This window comes from Sylvia atricapilla, chromosome 1, assembly GCF_009819655.1.
Source record: "Sylvia atricapilla isolate bSylAtr1 chromosome 1, bSylAtr1.pri, whole genome shotgun sequence".
Taxonomy (NCBI): domain Eukaryota; kingdom Metazoa; phylum Chordata; class Aves; order Passeriformes; family Sylviidae; genus Sylvia; species Sylvia atricapilla.
This window is the reverse complement of record NC_089140.1, coordinates 121,346,161-121,362,299: the sequence shown is the minus strand read 5'-3', so window position 1 is coordinate 121,362,299 and position 16,139 is coordinate 121,346,161. Positions and strand designations below refer to the sequence as shown.

At 39.3% G+C, this 16,139-nt stretch overlaps 1 protein-coding gene across 4 annotated transcripts in view; it reads left to right on the top strand.

Annotated features, from left to right (window-relative positions):
* The window catches only part of JPH1 (junctophilin 1), an 82,652-nt gene extending 80,112 nt beyond the window's left edge, over positions 1-2,540 (top strand). Inside the window, exon 6 of one of the 4 annotated variants that reach the window (XM_066332451.1) lies at positions 1,847-2,540. The gene's annotated coding sequence lies outside the window, so the exon portion shown is untranslated. Of the gene's footprint in view, positions 1-94 lie in introns of all 4 variants that reach the window. The other 3 variants (XM_066332446.1, XM_066332434.1, XM_066332442.1) reach the window with 3 other exon arrangements.
* The last annotated feature ends 13,599 nt before the right edge of the window (positions 2,541-16,139 follow it).

The window sequence follows — 16,139 nt, the reverse complement described above, 5'->3', positions numbered from 1 at the left end:
AAGCTTTCATATAAAATCACCATATCCACCCCACCTTAAATGATAATGATTTAATTCATTCATATACCTGTAATGTTCCCCACTTTAATTTTAGCTATGCCTGAATGTGATTCAACATAGTTATTTAATATTGTAACTGTTTTGACCCTTCAGTGAAGTCATGACAACTAGTGGTGTTAGCCCACAGTTCTCTGCAGTTGTGTCATCAGCCTTTTAAATGGCACCTGTCATACTCAGACACAGGGAAGGAGGCTTGGAATTAGGATGGGACGCAAGAGAGATGAAACTTGGAAAATTCAGCCAGGGGCCCAGATCAGTTTCTCTGCTGGTGGCTCGTGGCTTTGGGGTCCTCTGAAAGCTGAAGCAAGCAGCCATGTTGGAAAACAAACAAAATAATCTGCTGAAGCAGCCCCGCCAGTGAAGTGCGTTGGCTTCTCCATCTGTTCCAGCAGAGTGTAACTAAACTGGAAATGCACGGAGCTGCACTTTTTGTTGATGGAAGTTAACAGCTGCCTTACTATTTTACCGTCTGATGTTTTTAGTGGGGAGATGGGAAAACGACTGCCAGAGGAATGTGGTCAGAGGATTCTGTTGCTGTGGAAGTGATTCCAGCGTTCACTCCTATCTCATTAGAAGAAATAGTTAGCAACATCAGTCACCAGTCTTATTCCATTACCTGCTGCTTTTAACATCTCCTGCAGTGTTCTGGGAGATTGAATTTCATTTGCCTGTGCATGATTCTGTTCATTTGTTGTTTATGAAATTTGATGTATAGCCATAAGTAGTGTTTAGTCCAACCTGGAGAAAGCTACCAGTTCTGCCTAGCAGCAGAAGCAGAAAAGCAAATATATTTTCTAGTCCAGGGATAAAATTCTTAAATTCACTTTCTTAAACCTGGGGAGTCATTTTGCATTAAGGTTCAGTAAATAATGCACCGTTACTGCAAAACTTAAAGATACTGCTATCTTCCTTAAAATGCTCAAATACTTATGCCAATACCAAGCAAAATTTTTCATAATAAAAATAAAAAGAATCTTACATTAGTAAAAGCACATTTTAAACAGGAGATAGAATATCAAAATAAGCCAAGAAAGATAAGATACAGGGTTTGCATGTTGACTTTTTTTTTCTTTTTCTCTTAATTCTGGTGCTGTGGTAATTGGTGATTTGAATTATTATGTTTAACACTGAGGTATTTTGACAGCAGTTAAAAATAAAGTTTTGTCTGGGTGCACATTAATGCCAATGACAGTAAAGCTAGCTATTGCTAATAATAAATCATAACTTTAAAATGCTAGATTTGTGTTGAATACATTCAGGTAGAGCATTTAAAAATGTTGAGTGATTGTTTATCGATTTAATGCCTTCAGTGTCTTTAAAGTCCATTTATAATTTTACCTCAGCATTAAAAAAGCCTCAGAATTTTTCATTTGGAAAGTTTGTCTTAAGTAGTTTCATAGCCCTTTGTTCAAACGATGTGATCACATTTCTTTCTATGTGCCATTATACTGTAATTATTGTACCCTCTATTAATCAAATGCATGCTTATTTATTGAAGATATGTGGTGTGATCATTTGGTAAGCAAACATTTTAATTTAAAGCTGCAAAAAGCAAAGGGCTTGTATTACGGTTTGTTTTACCTCTATTAGAAAACCTTTCATACAGTATAGTTTTTGAACCTGTTTGTAAACTTCCTAAGTTTTTGCATGGTTTAATGGGCAACATTCTTACAAAATGCATTAGCTATTTTTTGGTGCAGCATAGTAAAGTACCGTAGGTATGGACTGAATATTGTGCAGCGAAGCAGCTCCGAGCAGGGCAGTAACACCATGGTGTTTTTTACAGAAGTATGTTGAGAATCCTGTGTTTTGACCAGTGTGGATAAAGAAGAAAGCAGAAAGAGAGCAAATGAAAATAAAACTTGTATATTTATTTTTAAAAAGGAAAAAAAAAAAAAAAAGTTGTGTTTTAAATTTAGGAAAATAATTTTTAAATAAGAACAAAATTTTAAAAGTTACTGTGTAAGCCTTGAATTAATGGATGAAATGTTCCATCCCACTGTTAAATCACCCCGTCTCCTTACATGGAGAGATTATTTTGTAACTGACATATTTAATTCCTATTAAATGTTTATTTAAAATACTTTATGCTCTGGAAATAATGGGTAACAAAGCTTATGAAAAATGTTTATAAATTTAAGTAAGCATGTTAGTACCATTTATAAATATGTATGATTTATAAGCTTTTTTAAAACAAAGCTGAAACAAATTGTTGGTATTTTTCTAAAATGTGCACAGTTGTATTTTACATGAAAGGCTATTTATAATTGGTTGTTATACTGTACACTACATTTTGGACAGCACAATTAAGCCTGCCAATGTACTTTAAAATGTCATTTGTCTATTTAAAGTTTCTTGCTGTCAAAGAATTAACTCTTTATCTATGAGTTTCTCTATTTATAATTCTTGACCCAAAATGTACAATGTACAGTTTTCACAACTGTATTTGCTCTAATAAAAATAAGTTGGTTATTAATAGAGTTTCAGACTACTTTTTCCTGTTTATGAATTACTTTGTTCACTCTTTGGAAGCAGTTTTTTTTCTAACCAATCAAATAAACAGGAGTGAAGCAGGAAAATGGGTGGAATTCTAGTCCCTTTGAAATAATTGTGAGTTACTGTTTTCAACAAAAGTGATTCTGGGAAACAATTAAAAATAAATTAAAAAAAAAAAAAAAAGTCAAGCTTCCCTTTGTGTCTTCTTTTATCTTCCGATACAGGATTTTGTGTCTTTATAAATTTAGTATCTTCAATTACACTCCCAGTACAAGAGGGTTTGATCAATTTTGATTTTATTAGTGAGTGACTGGTCCATTTACAGCTGCTCTTGTAGGGGCATTAATTTTTGGGCTTCACTGCTCCTTGGGGTCTTCAAAAGTTCAAAATTAATGTTACGTTTGTGAGCCCAGAGAAAATTTAAACAGAGAAAATTTGCCATTACGGCTGTCTTAAAACCACCATATTTGCTGAACTACTCAATCAGCTGAAAATTCATTTTCCATTATTCCAGTTCATACTAGTAGCCAGCTGTACTGAAATCCTAATGTTAAGTTGAAGAGGAGAGCAATTTTTATTAGTAGTTCCTATTTAATGGAAATATATTTTTAGGAAGTAGTCATTACTGGCTTGTTCTTTAAAATAATTCTATGAGCATGAAGCTTACTTTTAAGAATTTTTATTTTTTGCACAATACCTGCTCCCTACAGAAAATCTTTGGCTCTTTAAGGAGAGAAAAATGCATTCTCAAGAAAAATCAACAGAAATAACTTCAATGCGAAAAAATTTTAAGGTCAATTTCAGCAAGATGATTCTTCTCTGGCATTTGTGTTCCACAGTGTATATGTTCAGAAATGAAAGTAAAGTGTCCGTGGAATATTTCTTAGGGTGTATGAATGGGATGATATACTCAGACATATAAAAATGGGAACAGCAACAAGCTGTGCACAGAAGTAAAATAAAAAAGTTCTCGTCGTTTTCAAGTCGTCTCCCATCTGAGATGTCTTTACCAGTGGTTTATATTACAAATGGTGTTACGTGGCCATGCATCTGCTGTGCCTAAAGGGAAAACCCACGGACACACAGTACAACCTGACGCTTCAAGATCTTCTCCAGCATGAAAAATTTCATCCTACTTCCCACAAGGAAAGCTATTTCTCAGGCACAGTAGTTTCTCCTGGCACAGTTGAGTGTTTGCCCACAGGTGCCAGTAAGCAGTGAGCTCTCTCGGCCTTGAATCTCAGGCCTGGTTTCTTGGACAGCTCCATTTATCCGGTTAAACCATATGTACAGTGTGCACAGACAGCACGGGAACAAGGGTGAGGTGCCATGAGCTGGAAAAAAAAAAGATAATAATTTGTCATAGCTTTTAAGGCCTTTCTTTGCTTAGTGTGTATATGTATATATGTATATATATATATATATATATATGTATATATATATATATATATATATATAAAAATATTAATTTGCCTTTCCACCAGAAAAGCAATAAGGAACATAAAGAGTGAGGAACTGTTGTCATTTGCTTTCTGAAAGGAGAGGTTCACTTTGAAAGGAGAAATTTCGAGACATATGGCTACAACTTGCCTATAAGGTACAGACATACGTTAAAAAAATCATAAATATGGCCTAGTGCTAACTTTAAGAGAAGTAAACACCTTTCTATGAGAGTTAAATTAAAAACATTGAAATAAATATTTACATTACTTTTAATGATGTTCTGTGATTACGTATTTATTAAATTCTCTGTAAAGACACACAGTATGAAAAGATTCTGACAATAACATAGATGCAAGGATAAAAGCCTGGAGAATTCAGCACATGCTGAGCCTCATGAACATTCTTAGTTGCTATTAATAAAACATGGTTGTGAATTGTATCTGAATGGTTTTACTCATAGCTCATTTGAACTGTTTAGTCAGGGGAGATGGTTCTACAGGCCATTCTCCTATGGAAATGTAATTCAGTAAACAAAGCAAATTAATAGGAGAGAGATTAAATAAGCCTTTCAAATGAAGTAGTCTTCTCAGTCTCTCATTTAATATTCACAGAAACAGCCAAAAATAGAAATTTAGTCTGAGCAAGAAGCTGTGTATGCCAGCATCCTATAGCTGAGCCATCTACATTATCCGTCTCCGTTTTTTTACTCCACAGAGAAACTGCAAACTAAGAGGCATTACACTTCCCACCCTTGTAGGAGGTAAATATAATTTCCATACTCAACATCTTTGAGAAAATAGTCCACAATATCTATGGCTATAAACTAGAAGGACGAAAGCCACTTTCTCTGTCTGAACAGTTTGTTTTGACCATAACTGTAACAGCAGAACAAATCCCTTACCCACCTAAAACCAATAGCAAAAATAATGCTGGTAGGAGAATTTGGTAACAATCTCTCATGTTTCTTCCTTTTATTTGCTACAAAGAGGGGATGGTGGGGAGAACAGGGAATGGCTTTTTTTAACCAAATAATCTAAATTTCATCATGTCAGTATGTGCTTGATTCAGCTAATGCTTTTCACAATCCCTTGGGACTGGTTATCTAGGGGATTTTAGGTGCAGACTGACAGCATATTGAATGTCATTTCTTCAAGAGGGTTTTGAATTTTTCTCAATAATGAAAAAAACCCAAGATTTCCCTTACCACCAGCAAAAGTGGGTTTGATGGTACTTTTGCTGTGCCATCACTGTTTTTCTAATTATCTTCTGTCCTTCATTGTCCACCCAACTCCCAGTTCTGACAAATTCAACTTAATCAGTTTTGCCCTGCGTGTGGACATTGCCCCAAGACTTCAGCAGCTCACTCCAGAAGCTTGTGTTTTCTGTGGGCCACTTGTTCAGTGTCTTCAGCTCTCTGTGGCTGTGGAACCTGTCTCCCCAGCAGTTTGCCCCGCAGCAAAGTGCACATGTCATATCACAGGTTTCATTGGGTCCGTTCTCTGCATACTGACAATGCTGATTTATGCAGCTGTATTATAATTTCAAATCTACTCATTGTCTCCAGTGTCAGGACAGTGATTTAAATACAGTGTGTGGGAACTGAAAAGAAAAATACTGAAAGTGATTCCATACACAGAGATTTCTGATGGCTCTTCGGAATTCATAGAAACCAAGGTACTGCTAACATTATTAAGGAAAAAATCTGGTATCAGCTGGGTTAGGAACTCCTCTACAAATTCCAGCACTAAGATTGGGAAAAAGATTGGCCATGCAGCTGAAGTTGAGTCTCAAATCAGAAGGGCAACGAGTCTGAGGGTTGTGATTTACTAGGATGGTGCAGTAAGATATTTCTGGACCTGATACAGATACATGTGGATTGTTAGGATTGTTAGCCAGAATAAAATGCACCCTGTGTTGGAAATCTGGTGCTGTTCTCCTGCCTGAGCTTACATATGTCTTCCTCCATGTCTTATGCTGATTAATCAGGCAGCTCTGTAGAAGTTGGGTTACATACATTAAGACAAGGACTAAATTTTACATTCATAATTGCCTTCAATACTAATTAAGTAAAGAGCAACAAATGGTAAGTGAATCATAGGCTTTAAGCCATGGGCTTTGACTTCTGCTTTTTTAATGTTGATTTTTCCAAACTGGAAGAAAATACAGAATACAGTCAAGGAGTAGAATTTCAGATGTTGTCTTTCACAATAATAGGTGTGTTAATCCATGATGGTACCTGAATTCCTTTGAGATCATACATTAATTTGAGAAAGAGATGTCTTTCTCAACTTTACATTCTGATTCACTGGATCACAGCTTGACAGAGACACTGTATTAGACCACGAAACAGGGCTACTGACCAAGAGCTTTGAGAATGGCTGCCTATATTAATATTTCTTCATCTACACCTAGTGATCTAAGTTAAATTTCCCAACTTCTGAGCATCCCATGGTTAATATTCATGGTTAATATTTTGGGAAGGTGACAAGGGGGAAGTCAGATACCACACTGAAAACTGCAGTCTATGAAAATGTCAAATCTGGCCTAGAAAATATGCATTTAGTTGAATGCATTTAGATCTGTTTTGAATCAGTCATTGGAGCTACAGGCTCTGATTTTGGGATTTCAGTCAGAATCCAAATTTGTATCTGATTCCAAAGGCATACAAGTGAAATACTTGAACCAGGAGTGCTGTTAAGGAAGGGGCTGGAGGGAGAGGCAGTTACTTAAAATCAGGCTGCTGTAACTCTGGGTTAATTAAGCCATTACACTCTGTACTTTTGGAACAGTGTCATTAACTTTATTTAACATAGCAATTTTACTATATTCAGGACATGTTCCACAGAATACCTCAGAAAGTATCGTCATTCAAGGTAATGGTGCTTAATTACTTATCCAGTTTTAGCTGCAAAGTACTTTTATCATGTAATACCACCGAGTCTTCAAAAATACTGTAAACTGTCTTCCATTTAATTATGACAGCTCAGTTCTAGATTTTGTTTAGGCCACTGATGAGAAAGTCACTAAAGGATGGGATCGGCTGCCATGGAAACGGTGAAGACAGAAGAGCACCAGCAGCATTTCACAGGGCTAGGACTAAAAAAGACATTCTGCATAGAGAAGTTATTTGAAAGACATTTACATCACAGTGGATGGCTTCCATGCATTCCTGCCATTCCAAGGCAACACATTCCTGGCATAGGCTGCAACAAGCCTCCACATGCACCAATGACACACAGCAGAGCAGGCATTGTTAGAAAGACTGGAAATGAATCTTTAGGGACAAGGAGGTACAGACATGTTGAAATCTGAAGCAGAAGAAAGAGGAAAGCATGGGGGAAAGGAAGAAAGGGGAAAGGAGAAGCTATGAGGAACCTATATGTGTTAAAAGGGAGGGGGAGAGATTGCATATAGGGGAAAAATACTAAGGAAATGGATAATACTGGACCCAGAAGGAAGTGGCATTTGTTAGATAGGAATATGAATGGGATAGAAGACTGAAAAGTCACCACCCTCAGCACTCAAACAGCTGCTCCAGAAAGCTGCTTTCCAAGCCCACGGGGATTAAGAAAAAAACAGATGGACTTAAATTGCATGAAAATTGCAATCCAAGTTAGGCATAAAGAAAAATTCTCTAATTGTAAGAATATTTTTGAATTAGATTACCACAGGAATGAGAATATTCAGTGTTTACTCGGAACAAGATTACGGATTGAAAGATTGCTGAATGTCCATTAATGGCCTATTTTCTGCGATTCTATGATAATTATTATGGAATGTGAAAATTAGACAGAGCTGTGGTTGGAAGGAGCTGGGGGACAAGAGAATGAGTTCTGTACTTACAGAAGAAACTTAAATGAGAGATGAGAGTATACTGCAGGAATGAAGTAGGAGGATGTTTGGACAAGGCAGATGAGAGGAAGAAGAAAACGTGAGCCATAGAGAGGGAAGAAGAGTGTCGGGGTTGACAGAAGGCAGACAAGAGGAAAGGGAATAAATGGGCAAAGCCCACAAATGCAGTGTTGCAATGCAGGAAGGAATATGGGTAAGAAGTGGGCTGGGAAGCCTTATGCAGTCCTGTGAGAACAGCGCACTGAAGCACAGCAGAGACAGCTTAGGGGACAAAAATACAAAGCAACAGCAAGATGAAGCATCAGGTGTTCAACAACACCACAGGTGTCCATCTTGGTCATTTTCTCAGCGAAAGATACTCAATGGGCTTTGATACAATTTTTAAATTGTGGGAATAATTGAAGTTATCAGGAGGTCTCCTTTTAATAATTAAATGTTCAGGGGAACATCTGTGTCCAAAATCTGCAAAAAACAACAGCTTGCTGTTACAGCAGGCTGCCTTGAGTTCCACTGAAAAGAGTCAGTTATGCAGACATGGTAACAGTGCATTTTATTAACTCCTTGTGTAAAATTTCTCCAAGAATACTTTGTATAATGGGAGTTTTCTGCTGTTCATAAAGATGTGATAAACCAACCAAACAAAAAAATTTAACCACTACATAATCATACTAGCTCCATATTTTAAAAAAACCTTAATGCAAATTTGGAGGTTAGTGTCTCTGAACATCTCAGATTACAGAAATGTTGTTGGTATTTACAGTGATTCGCTGCTGTACCAAATGTTGCATATGCTCTGTAGACTGTGGCATTGTGAGTCACACAAATTACATAACATTTGGAAATAAGTTCAGTCATCTGCTTGCTACAGAAATATTGCTAACAGATTCTTCATTCTCTTTTATCTCTACAGTCTTTATCACCCTTGTTAAATGTTATTTTCATGCAACTTCCTCAAGGGGAGATGACTCAGTGAGAGAGTAAACTGTAATGCTCCATTGACACCAATGGCCATATGTGCTGGTAATCAGGTGCTGCCATCCCATCCTCCTTGACACACCTAGCAGTTGCATTGGGGTTTGGTTGTGTCCAGAGTGCTATTCCCTACTACATGCAAATGTCACCAGGAACAGTGAACATAACCAGTGAAAGGCCCAATCAGTGATGCAGCCCTCCTTCCAAACAAATAACATCAGCATTACCTCCTGGCCACACACCTTTTGGCCTGTTTGCTGTCTGGCCACTCTGAGAGGAAAGATGGGCTAATCCCTAAAGGTGACCAAATGTAGGATCAAGGACAACTTTTAGCCACAGAGCTGTTCTAGTAGACCAGAGTTCACTCCATCTTCTCTGATTTACCTGAGGGCTAATCAGTTTATGCCAGGTCCTCAGAAGGCTGTGTGGGCACCTCCATACCTTTGAGGATTTAGGGCTTCATCCAAGTCCCACTTCTTTCGTGGAAGGTGGGGTCAGGTGGGAGAGGGTTGGAGTTTGTTGGGTTTTTGCATACACAGACGTGCCTGCACTTGTTTTCTGGTGTCCATCCTTCTCAGGCAACAAGAAACAGCAATTCTTCTGTTTTCTGCCAGTAATTAGTCATTTCTCCCCATCAAGCAACCTGAAGGCAGCAGAGACGTTTCAGAAACTCAGTGTGGATATATGAACTTCATCCTTTACCCTGGAGACTGAGCACTTCTGTAGTCCATTGCTGCCAGAGAGGTAAAAATACAGGATGCACAGAGCGTGTGGACAGCTGTAAAGTCTATCATTAATGCTTCTGGCCACTTGTACAAACTTCTTTTTAAATTATTTTAAGCATCAAGGCAGTTTCTTTCGTTGCATAAATGCAGGTTAGTGATTGGCATAAAAAACATCAGTCACAGGCTTTGGCTGCCAGAAATAGGGGCTGCTAAGTGTTCAGATAGGTGAGATGTCATCTTGTGAAGAAAAAAAGCAGAAAGAAAAATATTTTCAATTCACCTTATGACTAGTAGCTAATTGGCTGACATTTCAAAACCCTGTGTTCACACATCTCACATTCTTCACACTAAATGAGAGAGACTGAAAACACTGAAGAAAATGTATTTTCAGGCATAGGAAGAAGCATCACTTGAATTTACTTTGGATGGAAATGAAAAGTGCTTTTTGGTCATATTTATGAGTCAGAGAAGCTCAAAGCCCATTTGTGCACAGTGGTATTATGTACACAGGGGCCAAGCCTGTGTCTCAAAGGCCGGCGAGACGGGCTGCACACAAACACCCTACTGAGGACACCCTCTGTGAGGGCACAAGGCTTCTTTCAGTTCCCTCTTTGGAAGGCATTCCAGCTGCCAGCCAGCTGTAGGTACGAGCTTTAGGGCAGAGGACTGGTGATGTGACCTAGGGCTGGAAAGCTGGAGCACCCTGGGCTGAGGGAGAGGCCTTCTGACACCCCAACTTGCCCCACCAGCAGTGGGTCTGGAGCACTCCCTGTGTCCTGGAGAGGGCAGTGGTGAATGATGGTGCCACAGGAGACCTGCCCACGGGTCTGGCACCTACAGCCCCCCAGCGCTGAGTGCTTGCAGCATGCCATTAATGGTTTGAATGTCCCAGCAGGAACCACAGTTGTTGCATCTAGGCACCTATGGGGTATTTTCAGTATTCCAGATATACCTCTGTCAAAGCCCTGTTGAAGTACTGTGAAAATACAGGTGGTAGAGTAAAATAAATTGGAAGCAGAGCATAAAAAGTTGCCACTGGCAAGACAAAAACAGAAACAAGAGGCGCTTCCGTCCTTACAGTTGGTGCACGTGAGTCAGGAATAAGGCTGACAGCCAAGATTGTGCCTATCAAGTGTCCCTGTGTTGGGAGGGAATGTCCTGAGGAGCTGGCTGGCCACTGACATTTGGAAAATGAATGAATTGTACTTGCCAGGTGCTTGAGAACAACATTTGGCATTAAATAGCTGGCATGACATGCGTTTGCAGGCAGTGTTTTATTTCCTATTCTTCTAGACCTCCCTGTTGTATCAAGGGACTAAACAGGAACCTGTTTCAGAGGGCATTAAATATTCCAAGAGGATGGTTACAGATATATTTTAGGATATATATACAGATATATATTAAGCTTATTAAGATATTTAACTAAAGTAGGATTACATATGAGATATTATTCCAAAAATAATAACGGCAGTGGAGACCTGAAATGGATCTGGAATGCTCGCTGTGGAGACACTAGAAAAATCTGGGAAAAATCAAGGTAAGAAAATGTGAAAATAACTCTGTTGTTTCCAGAATTCTTCCAGAATTTATTAAAGAGGTGAATGAATTTTGGAGACCTGAGCTACCACTGTTGTTTATAGACCTCCTTTAACTAGGAACAGGGTAAGCCCTCCTCTCTGCCACCCTTAATTTTCCCTTTTGTGTTTTGGTGGGGTTTTTTTAAATGCCACTCCAACTAACTTTAATACTTATCACTGCAGAGGTAATCGAAGTCAAGCATAGATCAAATCTGATAGAGCAGTCTGTCACATGTTGCTCCAGAACAACATCTGAATCCTTAGTAATCTGTGTGGCTTAAAGAAGACACTGTTCCTGGAAGCCACAGGTGCTTCTCTTGGCACATCTACAGTAGAGAGACCATTTTAACCTGCCTTTGTTGCATTACTCAAGTCACATAGGGTAGAAAGTTAATATACTAATGCAGTGGTAGTGGTGACTAATCTGTATCTTTCATAAACTGTAGAAAATTTAGTGGCAATTAACAAAGTTCCTGTATAGCTGGAGAGGAGCTCTTATAAGCTGATTTGCTTTCTTACAAGGAAAATGACTTGGTCTTGAAAGAATTTTGACTGGCTACTTTAGATGAGTGATGCAAGTAGGAAAGCCAGGCCAGAAGCATGAGCTACCTATTTCCTCCTGACGTGCTAAGGTCTGCCTGTCTCACCTGAGTTTTTCCATGTTCCTCAGCAATTCCCAAAATTTGGTCCTTTGGTCTTTAGAACAAAGGGCAATCAGCAATCCAATTTATAACATTTTAATAATGATTATGTAAGAGTTTACACTGATTTTCCTTTTTTAATACTGAGAAGCAAATTTCAGTCAGGACATGGGTGCAAAATGTGCTGTGCTGTCACAGCTCGGAAGAAAGGCAGCAGAAGGGTTTGATAGTGAACATTCACACCATTCAGCCCATTCAGAGGTCTAAATTGTGATTTAAAATTTACAGCTGGTAGTCTTAACCTTAGGCTTTCCTTCTTCTCCCTCTGCCTCAGCAGTAAATCTCTGATATTTACTGAAATGTCTGTTTGTTTACTGTTTGTTTAAGGACAGAGAGATGCTGCACATTGTTTCTCTTTGGCTTCACGTACATGAATCTTGTCAGGATTGTATGACTTCAAATTGTATGACTTTTCCACCCACTGGAAAAGTTCAGGCAGACCAAAACATCGGGTCATTTACCTTCTCCCACTGACAATTTACTGTTTTCATTGGGAAGAATAGGAAATTTAAGAAGCATTTATACCGTGTAAACAACATCAGAATATCACAAGCACATAAATAATTATTTGGAATCTAATAAAAAGACAGATGATCGTTTATTACATTAATTTAATTGCATTAAGGATGTAATTAACATCTGCTTAATTATAGAGTTACTGTTACAAATGAATAACTAAACATTCATCCAAATACAGGAACATCAGAATACATCTTTTCAGGAGGAAGGGACATTTGCAGGACAATCTTCAGCTTCTTCTCAATCAAGAATAAACAATGAAATAGAGTTAATCTATCTTTTATATAACTTTTTACCACCTTTGTAAAATAAATCCTTAATAAATCTGCTTCTAAACATTCACCAAATTTAAGTGAATCTTTGCAGAACCCAAGACTGGGTATATTACAGAATTTTTAAGGTTGGAAGGGATCTCTAGGGGTCATCTAGTCCAACCCCTCTGCCAAGGCAGGGTTACCTAAAACAGGTGACACAGAAATATGTCCAGGTGCATTTTGAATGTCTTCAGACAGCGAAACTCCATGACCTCCCTGAGCAGCCTGTTCCAGTGCTCTGCTGCCCTCAATGTAAAGAAGTTCTCCCTCATCTTGAGGTGGAATTTGTTGTGTTGTAGTTTATGGCCATTGCTCCTCATCTTGTTACTGGGAAGCGCTGAAAAGAGTCTGACAGCATCCTCTTCTCACCCGCTTCTGAGGTATGTATTGGTGAGATCCCCTCTCAGGCTCCTCTTCTCCAGACTAAGCAGGCCCAGCTCCTGCAGTCTCTTGTCATAAGAGAGATGCTCCAGCCTCCTTTTGGCCTCTGCTGAACCACCCCCCCAGTAGCTCCTTGTCTTTCTTGTGCTGAGGAGCCCATACACTGTGGTAAATTTTGAAATGTTCATCCTTGACATAGAAACTGAAGCCTTTCTGCTAACAAATTTGAGAAGCATTTGCAAAGGGACCTGCACTTCACTGAAAGGAGGGAGATGTGAGCTTTTACATGCCCTGTGCCAGACCTGCAGTAATTGGTACTCAAGGTGCAATACTGAGCCTCAAAGCGCTGGAATTCGTGCAGCATATCCCACACTCAGGAGCAGTCTCTGCTTGCAGCTTCCGTCCTTGGCACTTTAAATCTCTTTGTAAGCCCTGTTACCTGCCCTGAAGCTGAGCCAAGAGGCCTCTGCTTGCAGCACTCAGAGCACAGTGACTGAACAGGCCCATCCAAGTAATGGCACCAAAGGGTTCCATAACCTCCATGGAGGGAAGGGGGCACAATGCGCAGCTTTAGCCAGCTCCAGCTAAATGTCAGAGGCCAGCTAAGGTCAGCAGCTGGGACAGAAACCAAAACTGCATGAAATCCCTGCCCAAAAGGTTTCACACCACAACTCCTCTGCCTCCATCCTACAAGAGGTTGTTCCTGCCCTCCATGGCACTCAAAGGGGAGACCCATTCACACACAGCTGTGCTTCAGCCTTTAAATGGAGACTTCATGCTGAGACATCCTCCAGCTGAGGCAAGCTAAAGCTATCAGAACCAAACTTCAGACCCTTCACTTTGGTCACTCATAGGACATCCTGAGCAGAGCTCCCTGCCAGCATGGCCAGAGGGCACTGGGGGTGTCTGCTCCATGGTTCCATTCACAGACTGTGTGCTTCCATGGTCTGGCGCTGAGATTATCGAGTTTATTTCATCCAGCCAGAGCTCATCTCTTTTCCACAGTATTTTGAAACTGCCTGGCATCAGAATTTTTGCTATTTATAGTTTTACGTGCAACTTAATATTTACTTCAACCTCCAATAGGGGTGGTTATTGTAAATGTCAGCAGATTATGTACTATGGCAAATTAATTAGTTATGCAATTATTCTCTTTTTAGGGAGGAGAGACTGTTAATACTTGTTGGATTACTTGAGTATTATGAACCCTTTGAAGTTCTTCAGCATTTTTGAATCTTTAGGACATGCCACTTTAAAGCAATAGTGCAAATAATATCCCAGAGCCCAGGCATAAAGAGAATTATTTTGTTTAACTCAGGTATTAACAGTACTTTGTCTCAAATGAACATTTCAGTTGTGCTAAATTACAATGAAATTCCAGTTGAAGCATATAAGATGGGAACATTTAATGAATTTATTGATGAATGTTATTATGGTGACTATCTGCTATGTTAATAATGATAAGACTGAGATAAAGTATCACCAGCTGTTACCAACCAGCCAAACAACAGTAATTTTTTTGCCTTGTGCCTTAAAATAAATTTTAAAAAAAGAAGGATGAATACTGAAATATAGAAATCCACAATGTTTTGTACTTTAACTCCCTTTGATGTTTTTGGAGTATTGTTACTTATATTTATTTGAACAGGACAAATACATATGCAAACTAATGATTGCTGGAAAATGCGTAACTTATAAAAGGGTGCAGTTCCCTTGAAATATGACAGGCTACATTCTCACAACCAGCACCAAAATTTAAAAAAAATATTAAACACTAGCAACAAATCCTGGGTGCTTGCTAAGTCGGCACACACACAGTGGATTTTCAGGTACAGAGTCTTGAGGGGGTTTTATATTTGACAAGGGAGAGACCTCAATGACAATTTTGTCACTGTTGGAGGCTAAGTTTGTCACTGCTAAGCAGCCATATGTGCAGAGCAGTAGTAGAGGCAAGTTCTCTAGGATGGGGCAAGAGGGAACCAACTCAATGCTTTTATTTTGTACAGTATATACTTCACTTATAGAGCTGACAAGTAAATAATGCATGTTTCTTTGTTGTCATCACTTACTTAACATCTATTAGGAGATGCAGATTATTTTTTTTTCTTTCCAGTGTAATTTTACTTTAGATTTAAATTTACTTTAAACTTAGAAAATTTACTTTAATAATTTTACTACCAGCTTTCCAGTTGAAAAACAAAGGATCTGTGGTTTTGTTACCGGACTGCCAGTCCACCCTACTTGTAAAAACGCCTCAAGATCAAGAAGGAAAGGCAGCTGTCAGGAAAGAGCCCCAGACTGCAAAGCAAGGCTGAACTGGAGAAAACACATCTGAAGGAGCTGTCCCCAGTGGGGATGGCAGGGGCAGGCCTAAAGCCCAGCCCAGAAGAGCACACAAGCAGGAAATCAGGGAAACAGATGGAGCTTTGAGACAGGGAGAGGGCAGGGTGTAAATCTGGTGAGCTAAGCAAATGGGCACCATTGTTCCCAAACCCAAGAAGTTCTTCTACCGGAAAGATTAGAGATTGAAATTAGCATCCCAGTCCTTTGGTGTCCTGAAATCACTACACTCAGGGGTCCCATTGAGGGATCTGGAAGCGCAGCTTCCCTTGTTAGAAATAATGGAGTCAGGATGGTATTTTTGCCATTAGATTTATCTGTCTGAAAAAAATATTCTTAGCATACACACAACACCCTACAGGAGCTCCTGGCTGGAGCCAGACGGCCCCACATCCCTGGATCCCAGGGATCCCAGACCCCAGGCCAGATCCCTGGTGGATGCCGTGCCTGCAGCTTCCCGTGTTCCCCGTGAGGGTGCTGTACCACAAACATCCAGCTCAGAAACACTCTGCTTCCATTTGAGGACTTGTTAGATTTGAATTCAGCTCTTCTGTGGACGTAGAAGGAACATGAAGATTATCTTCCAGCTGAGGCCTTACAGGATTAATTTTACAGGCCTTACAATTTCCATACCGGAGCTGTAACTTCACTGCTCATTGGTTCTGCTTGTTCAGAGTCATCACTTCACAGAGTTACATCAGCATCAAGACAGCTACAGTAGGAAGGAAAAAAAAATTAGCATTGTCTGGTTGCATTCTG